Source organism: Ambystoma mexicanum, chromosome 4p (assembly GCF_040938575.1).
Source record: "Ambystoma mexicanum isolate Mex_15411 chromosome 4p, UKY_AmexF1_1, whole genome shotgun sequence".
Lineage (NCBI taxonomy): Eukaryota > Metazoa > Chordata > Amphibia > Caudata > Ambystomatidae > Ambystoma > Ambystoma mexicanum.
In genome coordinates this window covers 1028876139-1028890588 of record NC_090927.1, presented here as the reverse complement: position 1 = coordinate 1028890588, position 14450 = coordinate 1028876139, and positions in this window count along the sequence as shown.

Below are 14450 nucleotides of genomic sequence, written 5' to 3'. Positions count from 1 at the left end.
CAAGAAGGGATATTAGTATGGGAAGCAAGGGGATGTCTATAATGTTAAAGAAATCTAAAACAGACCAAACCGGGGGTGGGGAGAGCAATAGACCTCAATTGCATCAAAGAGAAGGACCACTGTCCCAGATGCATCACCCAAGAATTCCTAGATCTCCCACCAGAGGTCGACGGGCAGCTATTAATACATAGGGACGGCAGCGCACTCAGCAGGTACCTGTTTCAGGCGGTGTTAAAACAGGCGGTGGCCAAAGCAGGATGGGACCCTGCCGAATTTGGAACACACTCATTCAGGATAGTGGCGGCAACCTCTGCATGGGCGGGGGGCCTGGGAGCAAAGGGAGTGAAAAGGATTGGGGGGTGGAAGTCGCAATGTTTTAAAAAATACATAAGGGAGGAACTGATATAAACGCTTATCTCCCCCGTTTCCATAGAGGCTGGACCCTACAAATCGGCATGGATAGTGGGGCACTCCTTCGTGACCCGGGCAGGCAGGTGGCTGGAGGAAGTGAAGCAAGGACTACATTTCAAAAACACCATTACATCCTGGTGGGGCCTCCCGGGGATGCACTGGGAGGACATTCACGACAGGCTGTCAGACCTGATAGGTTTCAGGGACCCCCCCCGAGTTCCTGGTTATACACCTCGGGGGGAACGACCTGGTGAGCACAAATAGGGGAAAGTTACAGAGAAACATTGCAAGTCGCTACATAGCATAGCCCACAGTTGGTGGAAAATCAAAATGTTCATGTCTGCACATAGGAGGCACGCAATCGAGATAGCCAGAAAGAAATTAAATAAATCAGTGGAAAAGTACTGCAAGAGCACAGGGCTACACTTCATAAAACATGGCCTACACCAGAACAATCCGGAAATGTTTCACCAGGATGGGGTGCACCTATCAAGCAAGGGGATGGGGGCTTTTTCCGACAACATTTTTAGGGCACTCCAGGATCGGGGTTGTAGGTAGAGTGCTTTTGGGGGGGACCTGAATGGGCGCGAATAGCACCCGCTCAGTTGTGGCGGCATGTGCCCAGGAACGAAGGCCCAGGGTTCACAAGGACTTGGGAGGAGCCTTGGGCAACTTCGAAACTGGACACAAGGTGCCCAAAAGCATATGGCAGTGTATTGATTTTTGTTGTTATGTATTTTCTTTAAGAAAATAAAATGCCTACGGCCTACAATTTTTCCATAAACATAATTGGTCTGTGATTTATTATTTAGGTAGGGATCTGGTAATAAGAGCAAAGCGAGCCCACACTACTCAGCCTGTGCCCCAGGCCCCAGGCCGCATGAAATGCGGACCGATGGAGGGCCTGGGAGTTTAGGCGCAGGGTGGGGAGAAACGGCGCGAAAGCAGTATGGAGGGGCCTCTGAATGACGCCACAAGAAACAAAAGCCCAGGAAAGGGCAGGAAACAGCACCTGGGGAAGGTGCGAAATATAACAGCAAGGGGCTGGGGGAAAAAAACCCGGCCCCCAAGAAGGAACAAAAGGTCTGGGGGGTATAAGTAAGCCAGGAAAGGAGCGGCAGTACAAACCAGGTAAAGAGCTCACCTGTCTCGGGTAAGCTCTTAGTGCCTGGACAAGGGGAAGGAAAAACGTTTGTCACCCAACCCACCCTACAAGGATAACGGAAGAAGAAGGAAGCAGGCAGGAGCCGGAACGCGGAGTACTCTCTTCGGTACACGGTCCAAAGCAAGTCGTAGGCGGCATGTGCCCAGGAACGAAGGCCCAGGGGTAACAAGGACTCGGGAGGAGCCTTGGGCAACTTCGAAACTGGACACAAGGTGCCCAAAAGCATATGGCAGTGTATTGATTTTTGTTGTTATGTATTTTCTGTAAGAAAATAAAATGCCTACGGCCTACAATTTTTCCATAAACATAATTGGTCTGTGATTTATTATTTTGGTAGGGATCTGGTAATAAGAGCAAAGCGAGCCCACACTACTCAGCCTAAGGCCCCGCCAAAGCGCACTCCTGGAAGAAGACGGACACTAGAATAACGATGTCCCCTTCATTTCAAGTTTTAACACGCATTGGATGTCACTTTCATGAGGTGAGACCGGACTGTAGTTGCTCCTGTTATTTGACAATGAAGTGTGAAACAGTGGTTTCCATTCATTCAAAGGCACTATGGCAGTGGGCGTTATACAAACGCAAGACAGTACAACAGTTATGGGCAACATCGCAGGCACCAGGCGAGGCCTGGTAACCTGTGCCCCATGGCAGCCAGGCAGGGGAGAGGGGCGAGCAGCAGTCCAACAAATGGGCCGGTGCTCTCCCTCTCCCCCACCACAACTACAAAGGCGATGCGCAGTCGCCGGCCCGGGAAACACAGATTGCCTTTCCTCCCAAGGGGATGCAAAGCAACAGGGCCCAGGAGGACAGGAAGTAGGCGGGGAGAAGTTGTTAGGCACCATAAGGTGCTATTTGTTGTCAGCATCAGCAGGCCAGGGGGCTGGCACCACAGCCCCCCCACACAGAAGGACCCAGTGGACAGCCCTTGGGTCCCATATAAGGAGCTGCTTTGACAGCAGAAAACAGAATCAGCTTGTGGTCCCTGTGTTGGAACCCAAGCGAACCAATTTTTGGTCCCTGCACAGGGTCCCAAACCAAAGAGTACTCTGTGCTACGACTGGAGTGTGTCCTTACTCCGTCGTTTTTGGCAGATTTCAGCTGATCCTGTCAAAACATGATGGCAGCATTTCCATTTAGGGCTGGGGTTTGTACTTACTCTGCTCCAAATCTGTTTTTCAGTTCATCCGAGGAGAAGGCAGCGGACGCAGAGAAGGCGAAGCTAGTAACGTCATCGGTGCGTGAGGCAGGAGAAAGAACCGGCACTACGGCGTCCGGGATATCGTCGCTTGAGAAAAGTAAAACCACAGGCTGCATTCAAGGAGTAGAGGGGGACCCGGAGGTTGCCGAAACAAGCTCACAAATTGGAAACAAACCAACACGAAACAAGGGGCAAAACATGTTTACTGCATGTAAAGACAATTTGATACGATGGCTAAATATAACATCATTTTCAAGGCATATGACAAATGACATACATTTTTTTCTGAATACGAATTTCCTCGCAAGTTTAACCGCAAGGACAAAATAAATATTCTTTGAATTTTAGCACGGATATGTTCCTCAGTTTAAACAGCAAAATGTTTGTTTTCAACACGCACGCTAAAAAAAGCACGAATCAAAATAGTATTTCTTTCAACTATAAGCAGGTATAGCTTCCCAGTTTGGAGTACGAGCAGCGGAATATTACGGCTACGTCTGACAAAAGCCTGCATGCCGATGTGCGTCTCAGAATACAAACACGGGCTGAAGTTTCGAGTCATGGGCAGCACTATACCAACAGAGCATGTTTAAAAATATTTAACCGACTAGTGCCCACAACAAAAATTCTTTTGGCAAAGAATCAGAAACTAGATGGGCAGTAGTGTAAAATATCAAATACAATTCCCTAGTAAAAAAGAAATCCACTTTTTGGATTGTTTGGGGATTGCTTCTGGCTTGTTTTCAAGCTGAGGATTTTTTTTGCATTTATTTTGGATTGTTTGGGGATTTTTCCAAGCAAGGATTTATTTGACTTGGGTTAGAGGATTTATTTTGGATTTTTACTGACTTGTTTTTCAGTAAAAACAATCCACTGACACTAATTGGCAGGTATGCATTTTTACAGGATTAATTTTGGATTTTTACTGACTTGTTTCTCAGTGAAAACAATCCACTAACACTAATTGGCAGGCACGCATTTTTACAGGATTTATTTTGGATTTTTACTGACTTGTTTCTCAGTAAAAACAATCCACTAACACTAATTGGCAGGCACGCATTTTTACAGGATTTATTTTGGATTTTTTGACAAGCAAGGATTGTTTGGTCTTAAGTGGAGGATTTCTTTTGGATTTTTTCCGACTTGTTTCTCAATAAAACCAATCCAGCAACATAGTCACACATTTTTACTGCATTTATATGTTGGTAAAATAATGTCAAACTAGCTTCAATGTTGGTTGCAGTTATTTAGCATTTTAAACTGGCTAAACATTCCACAGAGTTTAGGTTCGATTATTTTGCATTTTATTTGTCCAACTGCACTTGACTAATTCTCCAGTAAATAATGCCTAGTCGCTAACATTCTGGGTATACGAATTTGCAGCAATGGGTAGAAGAAATGGCTAACACTTCGGCCATCCCTTCTCCCATCGCGCCACCTGACTAGCTAGACGGTGGCCGCCTGTCTCCTGCCTGCCACCTGGTACAGCTGTGCCCCTCCTCTGTGCCCCTCTGTATACCAGTGATCAAAGTGAGGGAGAGCGGGTGTTAACGGTGCTCCTCTACCTTTTTTTTCCACTGTTACCATTCCTATATTTTTATTTTAAAAAGAAACCGCTCCGGTGCGGTTCTTTTTAAAATAAAAGTATAGGGTTTTAGGACGAGAAGTCAATCAGCAGCACTGCACTCTCTGACTGAGAGATACAGGCTGCAGCAGACTGGATCACACTTGCATAGCCTTGGCCCACGCCTGCGCATTGAGCAGTGACATTGTGTAATTTCCTCACATGCCCACACTATGCGCAAGCGTGGGCCAAGGCAGCGGTCAAGCCTAAACACTGTTGCTGGCAATACCTCACTTGATGCAGCCGCGGAGCCGCCAGCTGAGCCCCGACAGTCGAGGTTGGAGTTGCATTGCTGGTAGGGAATGGTGGAGGAGGCAGAGGCCAGTGTACTACTGGGTCGGGAGAGAGGGACGGTTCAGTGGACTTCATTGAACACTGTCAGTGAAGTCCACTGTACCTGGTGAACAGCCCCTCTCTCCCGACTATATTCCTATTTCAGGTGAGACGGGACTGTCACCTTCAGCCTGCCTCATTGCTCTGCAGAGGCAGGCATAGCCATAATCTTCCCATTTGGAACCAATAACGTAGGCATGTCTTCCGCACTAAAATATTGGAAATATTTTAGTGCGGAACACAGGCCTTGCCTCGTTATTGGCACCAAATACATGTTCTATTGTTCGTTTTGAGTTTGTATTCAGCTGGAAAACTCTGTCAAGTTGACAGCATTTCCCGGCTGAATACAAAGTCAAAATAACAATAACACGGGACCCACCTTATTAGCCTGCATTTCCTTGCTGTGCAGAGTGTTGTTGAGGCATTATTTATTAAAAACGAGTTGTTAATTGTATGACCTTCTGCAATTCCTTATAAAAAACAAGTTCTATATTTATAAAAATGTGTTTGGGTTAGGCTGCTGGTCGCTTGCTTATATTCAGGGCGGAGGTGGAAGTACTTCTGCCCCTGTAGTGGAAATCAAAAGTTGGCACCCATGAACCCACAGTTTAATTTCGTAATAACTGCTCTCCGCACAACAGAAGCATTTATTTGTGATTAAGCAGTTTACAACAGAAAGGTTTCTAAGCAGCAGCACTTGGTTACTGAACACAGTGTCGAGGCTTCTCCTTGCCATAGGCTAAAATTCAAATGGTTGGCGGGAGTGAGGGGGCTGCAAATTGAATATTCCCTAAATAATAGGGGCAGAGACCTTATCCCCACCACCTATTGCTCTTGTCCACGGTGCTGGCTGCAATGCCCTGTATTCACTCAGAGCTCCTTCACTGAGCTTTGGGCAACAGAGGCACTTTTGTGACTACCGGTAATCACTGAGCGAGAGATTTTAAGTTGCCCCAGGTCAGTTGTAAGTGCTACATACAGTTCAGGTTTTCATTGCATTCTGGTACTTGTAGTCCTGCCTTTAAAATAGGGACTAAAACATCAGAATTTGAAGAAAACAGCAAGACTAGGTGTGCTGCTTATGTTACGTTTGACGCAGAGCAGTCTGAGACCAAAGTTGTACATTCTCCGCTACTGGCACTGTGAACCGAGAGAACACATCTGTGGGCACTTCTATGGGCACCTGCACTCACTAGTTGTGCAAAGGTTTTGCCCCTGTACACACCTAGCCCACATCAGTGGGTACCTGTACCCACTATGTGTGCATTGACACTGCTCTGTGTAACTCTCAGCAACTTCTGTGACCACCTTTTCTCACTTTGCATACACCTACATTAGCTCTGCGAGCACCTGTGGCACATCTGCTGGCACATTTGCCACTTGGGATGCCCATGCACTGCCTTTGGCAGCTAGGACACATTAATGGGCTCCTGGAGGGAGTTACTCTGCATGCACCAGCACATCCTCTGAGCACTGAGGACGTATCTGCGTATAAATAACACATCATTATCATTATCTGTGGGCACACGTCCTGATCTGCATGTAATGGCACTGCCTCTGTGAGCACCCAGGGCGCATCTGCAAGCACATACTAATGCTCTAACTGCTAACTCACTCCCAGACCCTACCTCTTTTGACCATCAAAACCCTTATTACTCTTCCAATCTCCCACTTCATCTTCGTCCTTGACCTCTCTAATTGCCCCTCTCTGTCCATTTGTACTCGAATCTAAAGCCTGCATATATATATATCCTGCATTACATCCTCCAGGGATTTCTTTGTGACGGCTCTATCAAGCAATAGCATCAAACTTCACACTGTAAACGCCTGCCAGTGCAATTTCTAAACAGTCTTCTGAGATGTAATGCCTTAATCAGAGTTGTAAAAGCTAATCTGGTGTAACAAAAATGTCTTAGCCAAGTGTGCCTTCAGCCACTTGATTTATAAGAAGCTTGCATGTACTTGCGCTGAAGTCCTGTTAAAACGCGTATTGACAAAGACAAGAGTTTTTGGCTTTTTTATAGGCATTATATAGATAATTGTCTCACATTAAAGGAGAGTTCCGGGACTTTTTTTTTATTGTCCCTACGGTTCGGCCATGTGTTTTTAAGCATAACTCGGTAGATCGTAGAAAACTTTCCTATGGACCTTACCCGACTTTTCGTCCATTAACGCACTCGAAATCAGCCGCCATTTTCTGATAATCCTATCACTTGCCGCATCGCCCTGGCTCACCTGCTTTTGCGGCACTAAATCAAATCCCCCGCCCCTGAAACAGACTTTATCAAAACATTCATATTCCCCGCCTCTATCCGTGACGTGACTGTGCGCCCAGGCGTCTTCTACGCGACTCCACACAGAACCCGGAAATCAACACAGATCAGCTCACACAACACAGCGCGCCACAATTCGCAATATGAAACTGTACTTTTAAATCAAACCGCAAGATTGTAAATTTGGTAAAGTACATTTATTTGACATCAAATGTTTAGAGAATATTCAGCGATTTTCTTTTTTATTTGCTCACGTTCCAAAAAGTTCGTTTTGAGGCACGCGATGTTCCTTTGCTGTACACAGGGTCTTAGATCATCTCACAATACAGCGCCACAATTCGGAATATGAAACTGTGGTTTAAAAGCAAACTGCAAGATTGTACATTTGGCAAAGTACATTTATTGGACATCAAATGTTTAGAGAATATTCAGCGATTTTCATTTTTATTTGCTCTCGATCCAAAATAGTTCGTCTTGAGGCAAGCGATGTTCGTGTGCAGTAAACAGGGTGTTGGTTTACGATAAAATAAGCTCTTCGGTCGCACTGATAATCGCATGGCTGTTCCAACAACGAGGCACTAGGCCACCACAACGGTCTGTATGTTGCATCTAGCCGTTAGTACCGCGTAAGGGCATACTTGTACTTGGCGATCGTCCCATAAAATGGTCAGGGTGGTAACGTTGTTCACGCGGAGAAGCAACTGGCGATTAAAAAAGCCGTCCGCCGGTGTCTGGTACTCGTGACACATGCAGTAATGCATGATGTACCTGTTTGAAAAACATAAACAATGAAATTAGTCTCACCATCAGATCTTTATTAAAATTATTCATTTTATATATTCGGTCGGGAAATTATTTCATAGCTAGGACAGTGCAACTGGGTTTTAAACGTCAAGGGGGGGCTGTAGGATACTGAGACAGTCCCTCAGTGCAGGGGTTGACAGGGAGTGCAGGTGGAGAGTGGAAGGGCCCAGGACCGAGATCGCAGACAGTGGACCAGTTGTAGCAGGGGAGAGGGAGAGAGAAAGCAGAAGCAAAGGTTTTGAGGTGCTTCCGTAAAAGTAGACGGTTCTCCCCAAGATAGTGCGCGGTACAAAACAATATGCCACATAGAACGAACAAGTACAACTTAACCCGTCTTTAAAGCTACTGTATAGTAATTAAATTGCGGTATAAACTCATCTAAAGAGTTACTTACATTATATTTGCATTTTCCATTGTGTCTGTGCGTAGGGCAGCCCCGAAATACCACTCCTTCTATGCCGACGTTATTTCTTCTAATGAACGAACATGAAATGGCTTTCGTTTCTGAAATTATATTCATTATCGTTTCTTACGTGGTCCCGGCCTGTCAAGGTCAAAATACAATAGAACCTTATACTGAGTCGTGGGCCATTCTGGCACCCGAGAAAAAATCAAAGCAGCTGACCTTCACTTTGAACGAGCACACATTCCTAGTTAGCTACATTCAGTGTAAGGCATTCTCACAGGACTTGAAATTTACACTCCATCTTTGCATTTTGTCTGCGTGCTTTGCAGCCCCACAGAACCATAAATACGGAGACATTCTATATTTTTTGAAAAATGATTTATATTACTGTTTGGTTTAATTTAATGCGCAAATGAACAAGGTTGGATAGATACACATATTTAATGGGCCTGCGACATGAGGAGACTCGAGAGAACAGACAATCAAATTACAATCATTTAAACCGTGATGTGTATTTCTCAATGAGCTCTGCTTTAGGTGGACATGGAACAGAGGCAATGTTGGGTGGCAATGCAGTTGTCCCCTGCACAGGTTCGTTCACAACTCCATTTATGTGCCTATCTAGGACTTCAACAATAAGTTTCTCAATAAACTCATATTGCATATCCTCAAACACTGGTTTGATCACCCATTGTTTACTTCTTTTAGTGAAGGCCTTATTGTAGCGAAGCGTCCCTAAAGTTCCGGTCGTCCTACTTTGTTGACGGCCAACATTATGGTTATGTGCCAAGACCGCTAAAAGAGTCCGATTTATCATGCCCTCCATGCCAAAATGCAATCGTTTTGGCCTGTACTTGAGGCACATATTGTGGAACACCTCCAAATCTCCTGTGTGGCAGAATTCCGTGAGTCCCCTCAAAGCTTTTGTTATAGTTTTATCAAATACAATCTTTTCAATGGCTTTGTGAGTGGGTGATGAAGGAATCAACCACTTCTTCTTCCGTGCCTCCTCTGTGGACAAATGGCCATGTTCACAATTGTGGAAATGTTGGTTCGTGTTCCATCGGTGAACGTTTGTACAGTGTGGCATTACTGACCGCCATTTTTCCAGTAGAATTTCCAACGACCCTCCACATGTTTTTGAGCTCCACCAAAGATGGTTGCTGATTGACTTGGACCACTGTGAAATACCTTGCAATTCTTTTTTTTTACCTGCAGCCGACAATTTTTTATTGATTGATTTTGCAAGATGCCAAACGTCAAATTGGTGATTTATATTTTTGTACTGTTCTCTCATTGTCTTGGCAATTGAAACGTGTCTGTCCGTGGCTATCAGGTGATCACCATTCCCCGCGATTGTAGTTCTTGCAATGATGCTACAAAGCCAACTTTCTCCATGGCCACTGAGGATGTACTTTGTGACACCTGCACGACCACCGAACTCACAATTTTCTTACTTTCCATGTCCTGAAAGTGGTAGGTGCAGTACTTGGCTGAAAATCCTGGGCTGTCGCACTGTCCATCACCGGCTAGCCTGAACCGTTTGCCCGCGAATGTACTATCAATAGACATTTTTTCCATTCTCCAAGCTTCGCTAATGGCTGGAAATAGATAATCGGTTTGGTATTTGTAGAACTGAGTTTTCGCAATGAAATGGATTCCCACAAACTGAAAGAAAGACTCTAATTTTTTAAAACTTGAACCACTAAAAAGTGCAGCCGCTGCACAAAGTAGATTGCCTGCTGGCAGTTGTCCCAGCATAGGTTGTGCAGACCATGAGAAAGGATGATATTTTGTACAGGTGGCATGTATTTTAAGGTTAGTGCCTCGAATTGCACGAGTCACATTAATGAATGGCTCCCCACATACTTCCCCACCTACCAAATGCCCACATTTAATCCGAATAATAATATCAATCAAACAACTATCGAATACAATGAATTTGGCCTCTTTCCTTATACTGTCACTCTGCATCCCAGCTGGTTCGGCCTGTAACGTTGAGGACATGTCACTCACATGAAAGGTAGAATCTCTGATATCGTCTTCCGCTATGTTCAGTGATATTGATGGTGTTTCATTGTCGTCTACTTCATTCTCTTCCATTGCAACATCTGTTCCTTCTCCGGCGATGGGTGAATAAAACAATTTCTTCAACTTTCTCGCGGTCTTAGTTTTTGCGGGTGTGGATTCTGTGAATTGATCTCCGACTGCATCCGAACTACCAGGAGGACATTCACTATCAATGGCTGGTGGTGGTATAGCTCCGTTGTCAATCACTTCATATTCTTCCCATTGGCACGATGCTTCTCCAGTCTCAAGTCCCTGCCAAAAGGTTTGACAAGCAACATCTCTCGTTCGCTTCACTGTCTGTGTAGATCTAGTTCGTACACCCACTCGCAACTAGAGGACAGATTGGAAAAGGGGTGTTCAGTTTAAACACAACTTACAGTATTGAACTATTAACAGTGAAAAACAACATAATATAGTGACCAGGACACTAACCTTCTTTTGCTTTCTTTTCTTTGAAACTTTCTTGCCTCGAACTTCAACATCAGGACGCTGTTGCTCCGACTCGTGTGTGCATGTCTCCACTTCCTCTTGCGCTGCAACGACTATGTTTTCCTGATAAGCACATCCATCACGCACTGACGCTCCATCGACTCCCTGAAACATAGAACTTTCATTAGTATGTATAATAATATCGAAAACACAAAATGTACTTGGGGACCAATACCCACGTACATCTCAATAGCAAAACACGAATGAACGCTTTGTGTAGAACATTCAAACGACAATTATTCACACATTGTTGATCTAGTTAGATGGAACTGTCAAGATCCATACCTCGGGCTCCTCATAGACTTCCATTGATGATATTATTGAAGATGATGCTTCAGTGACTCCCTGAAACACAGTAATTGCATTAGTATGGTTTTCTATTTTGATAAAAAGAACAGAAAGTTTGTGCAGGCGTGAACGGCTCATCTAAATAGACCTGCACAAATGATCAGTTGTCTAAAATAAATAATGGATATCTAAATATGATTCGATTTGCTCGATCGTTGGAAGTGTCACCACCCAGAAATCTGCATCAACTACTAGGGGTGATGTTCTTGTAGAAGAAGCTCCGTCATCTCCCTGAAACATAGTACTTGCGTTAATAAAGAAGGAAGTATAGCGGATGTAATCACGTCATATGATTTCGCTTCATCGAACTGTCAGTATCCATACCTCGAAATGCATAAGAACATCAAGGGACGATGTAACTGCGGTGCACACTTCTGCAAGCTGTTGCGCCGACCCGTAACTGCACGCTCCCCCTTCTTCTTGGACTAATGCTCCATCGACTCCCTGAAACATAGGAATTTCATTAGTAATGAACACAATATTGAAAAAAGAAGACACATAGGAGGGCGACGACAGAAGGACATATCAATGGCTAAAAACGAAAGAAACATTGTTTGTAACAATCACGCTACAAGAATGCAAGATCTGATGATCTCCATCGATGGAACTGTCCTGAAACGTACCTCGAGCATCTGAGTGACATCAACGGTAGTCGTCAATACGTTGGACTCCTCAGCATCTCCCTGAAAGACAGTACTTGAATTATTTTGGATAACAATAATTATAACTGAAAACAAAGACTAGAGGACGAGTACAAGGGTGTACCATTAGGTAAAATAATTACACGATAAATTAAAACTATTGATTTACATGCCTAAAACAAGTCAGTGGCAGAATAGCCAAGTAAGATTACCCGATAGGCGCTTGAAGTGGCTGATGACTGCAATAACGACACGGATGGAGAATCTTCCGCCTTCATATTGAGTGGATACATAAATGGGGAAATTATTGTTAGCTAATGCTACACACTACCGCAAGGCCGAGAGATAAATACGTAAACTTGACTCACCAGTGGAGGGATGTGGACGAATAGAGTGGGAATAGCGTTTGAGAGCAATTTTCGCCTCGCTCGCGGTGTGTTCTTCTTTATTAGCAATGATGTGGAGTACATGTCTGAGCTAAAGTGCCTGCTGCAGATGCGGTATCGATCACCCCTCTTGTCCGCAAAGACTTCTAGGACTCTACTTTCAAGCTCAGAGGGTGGATATCCGCAATATCGGACCCATTCTCTTATCTGATCTATTGTTTTAGGGAAAACATGCATTATAGTACCTTCAGATTTATTATGGGTCTTCGAAGGGCAACCGCCAATGGAACAGGCAGGCATTGTGGAAAGTTCTGAAAAGTAAAGATCAACAATTCTCTATGAATACCAATGTGTTAAAAAATTAAATGACACATAAAAGGTTCAATGCAAGGTATGTTTTGGTTCTTGGAACTATACACGTTATTCACATGCGGATAAGTATTTGAATAACTTTAAAAAAATAGAAAAATAATTTGACTAAACTCAGTACATGTGACTAGTTCCTTGCATGTACTGTCTTGAACGAAAAGAAATTGGACGCAAAATGAGTATGGTACATGGCCTTACCTTGACGAGCAAACAGTTAGATGCAGGGATCAGAGTAGTTTCTTGTCGTTCACAGGTTGCAAACTGACGAGTTTCCTCGAAGTGGTCACGGAAGTTCACCGAGACGAAGAGCAGATAACCAGCACCTTCACGGGTTGACTAGCAAAGTGCAAAGAAGTTCTCATTAGAAATATGAAGTGGGTTATAAAGAATTCGAAACAGGGGTGTGTTTGTGAATGAATGACGTGTATATGTCGTGGCATTATGCGGTTTGCAGGGGGCCGTCCAGCGTGAGGGGGGATGCTTGGCAGGAGACACGGGGTCTGGCGGTAGACATGGGAACAACAACCCATGCTCTATAGACCACTTTGAAGTGTACATGGTCTTTGGCACCTCTTGGCCTTTATCGCTCCCTGACAGCTCCACTTGCCAGCACAAGTACCCCGGTGCGAACTGCCTTTGATAGGGCGGGGGGTGGATTGGGGCGGTGGTCCTGCAGACAAGACACAGGAAGACTCGTGAATGGAGACACACTTATGTGGATTGCAGGGGGCCGTCCAGCATGAGGGGGGATGCTTGGCAGGAGACACGGGGTCTGGCGGTAGACATGGGAACAACAACCCATGCTCTATAGACCACTTTGAAGTGTACATGGTCTTTGGCACCTCTTGGCCTTTATCGCTCCCTGACAGCTCCACTTGCCAGCACAAGTACCCCGGTGCGAACTGCCTTTGATAGGGCGGGGGGTGGATTGGGGCGGTGGTCCTGCAGACAAGACACAGGAAGACTCGTGAATGGAGACACACTTATGTGGATTGCAGGGGGCCGTCCAGCGTGAGGGAGGATGCTGGCCGGAGACATGTGGTGTGACAAGACAAGGCACAGGAAGACTATTCAATGGAGACACACTAGATTCATTTAAAAAATCAAAACAACCATTGTTAAAATATATGTTGGGTTTTATTTTAGATCTTAATTTCAATTGAACATAAATAATAAACATTACACATTGTAAAGTTGCGGTTGCAGCACATCCAGGGAAAATCCGCGGTATTGTCCACTGTCGCTGGGGAAATGTTGTCTAATGGCAAGTACCGCACAGGCAGGTATTACTCTCCGAACGCGGTGTCCGAGCCTCCCGTGAAGCCACCAAGTGAAGCAACGATAGGCCACCAGCCTGTACCACCTGTGAAAATGAAAGATGCAAACTGTATTAAAATGACAACTTTCTTATCACTGTCGATTCAGGTAAAAAATGTCATTTTGCTTTGAAAAAAATTCTATCTAGAAAATGCACAACATGGAACCAATTTACATGCATTCGAATGATGAGACGACCATGAAATAGTAGTGGCATCACTGACATCACAACCAGAGTATACTTACTCGTTACTCGGATTACGCGGACGAACAGTGCCGCAAAGTTCGTGCATAAGCACCATCATCATCCTCAACACGGTCCGTGAGAGGCAGGCTTCCCTGAACTCTGGCAGCTCGGTGATGCATTGCGGACTTGGCTCGCCTTCCGAAATGTAGGCCAAGCACCCGGAATTTTCACGGCAGCAGCAGTTCTCCTCCTCAGTTGGCATTAGCTCGCACCGATTGCACGTGCACCAGGTGGAGACGCCGTCCATGCGACATGGTCCAGGCTCTTCATCCGTTGACTGGTCCTCCCAACTGCCGTCCGAATCCCCATCGTTTTCGCGTGCTTGCCTTTCCAGTAGTTCTTCCTCGGTGTACTCGGGCTCGTACA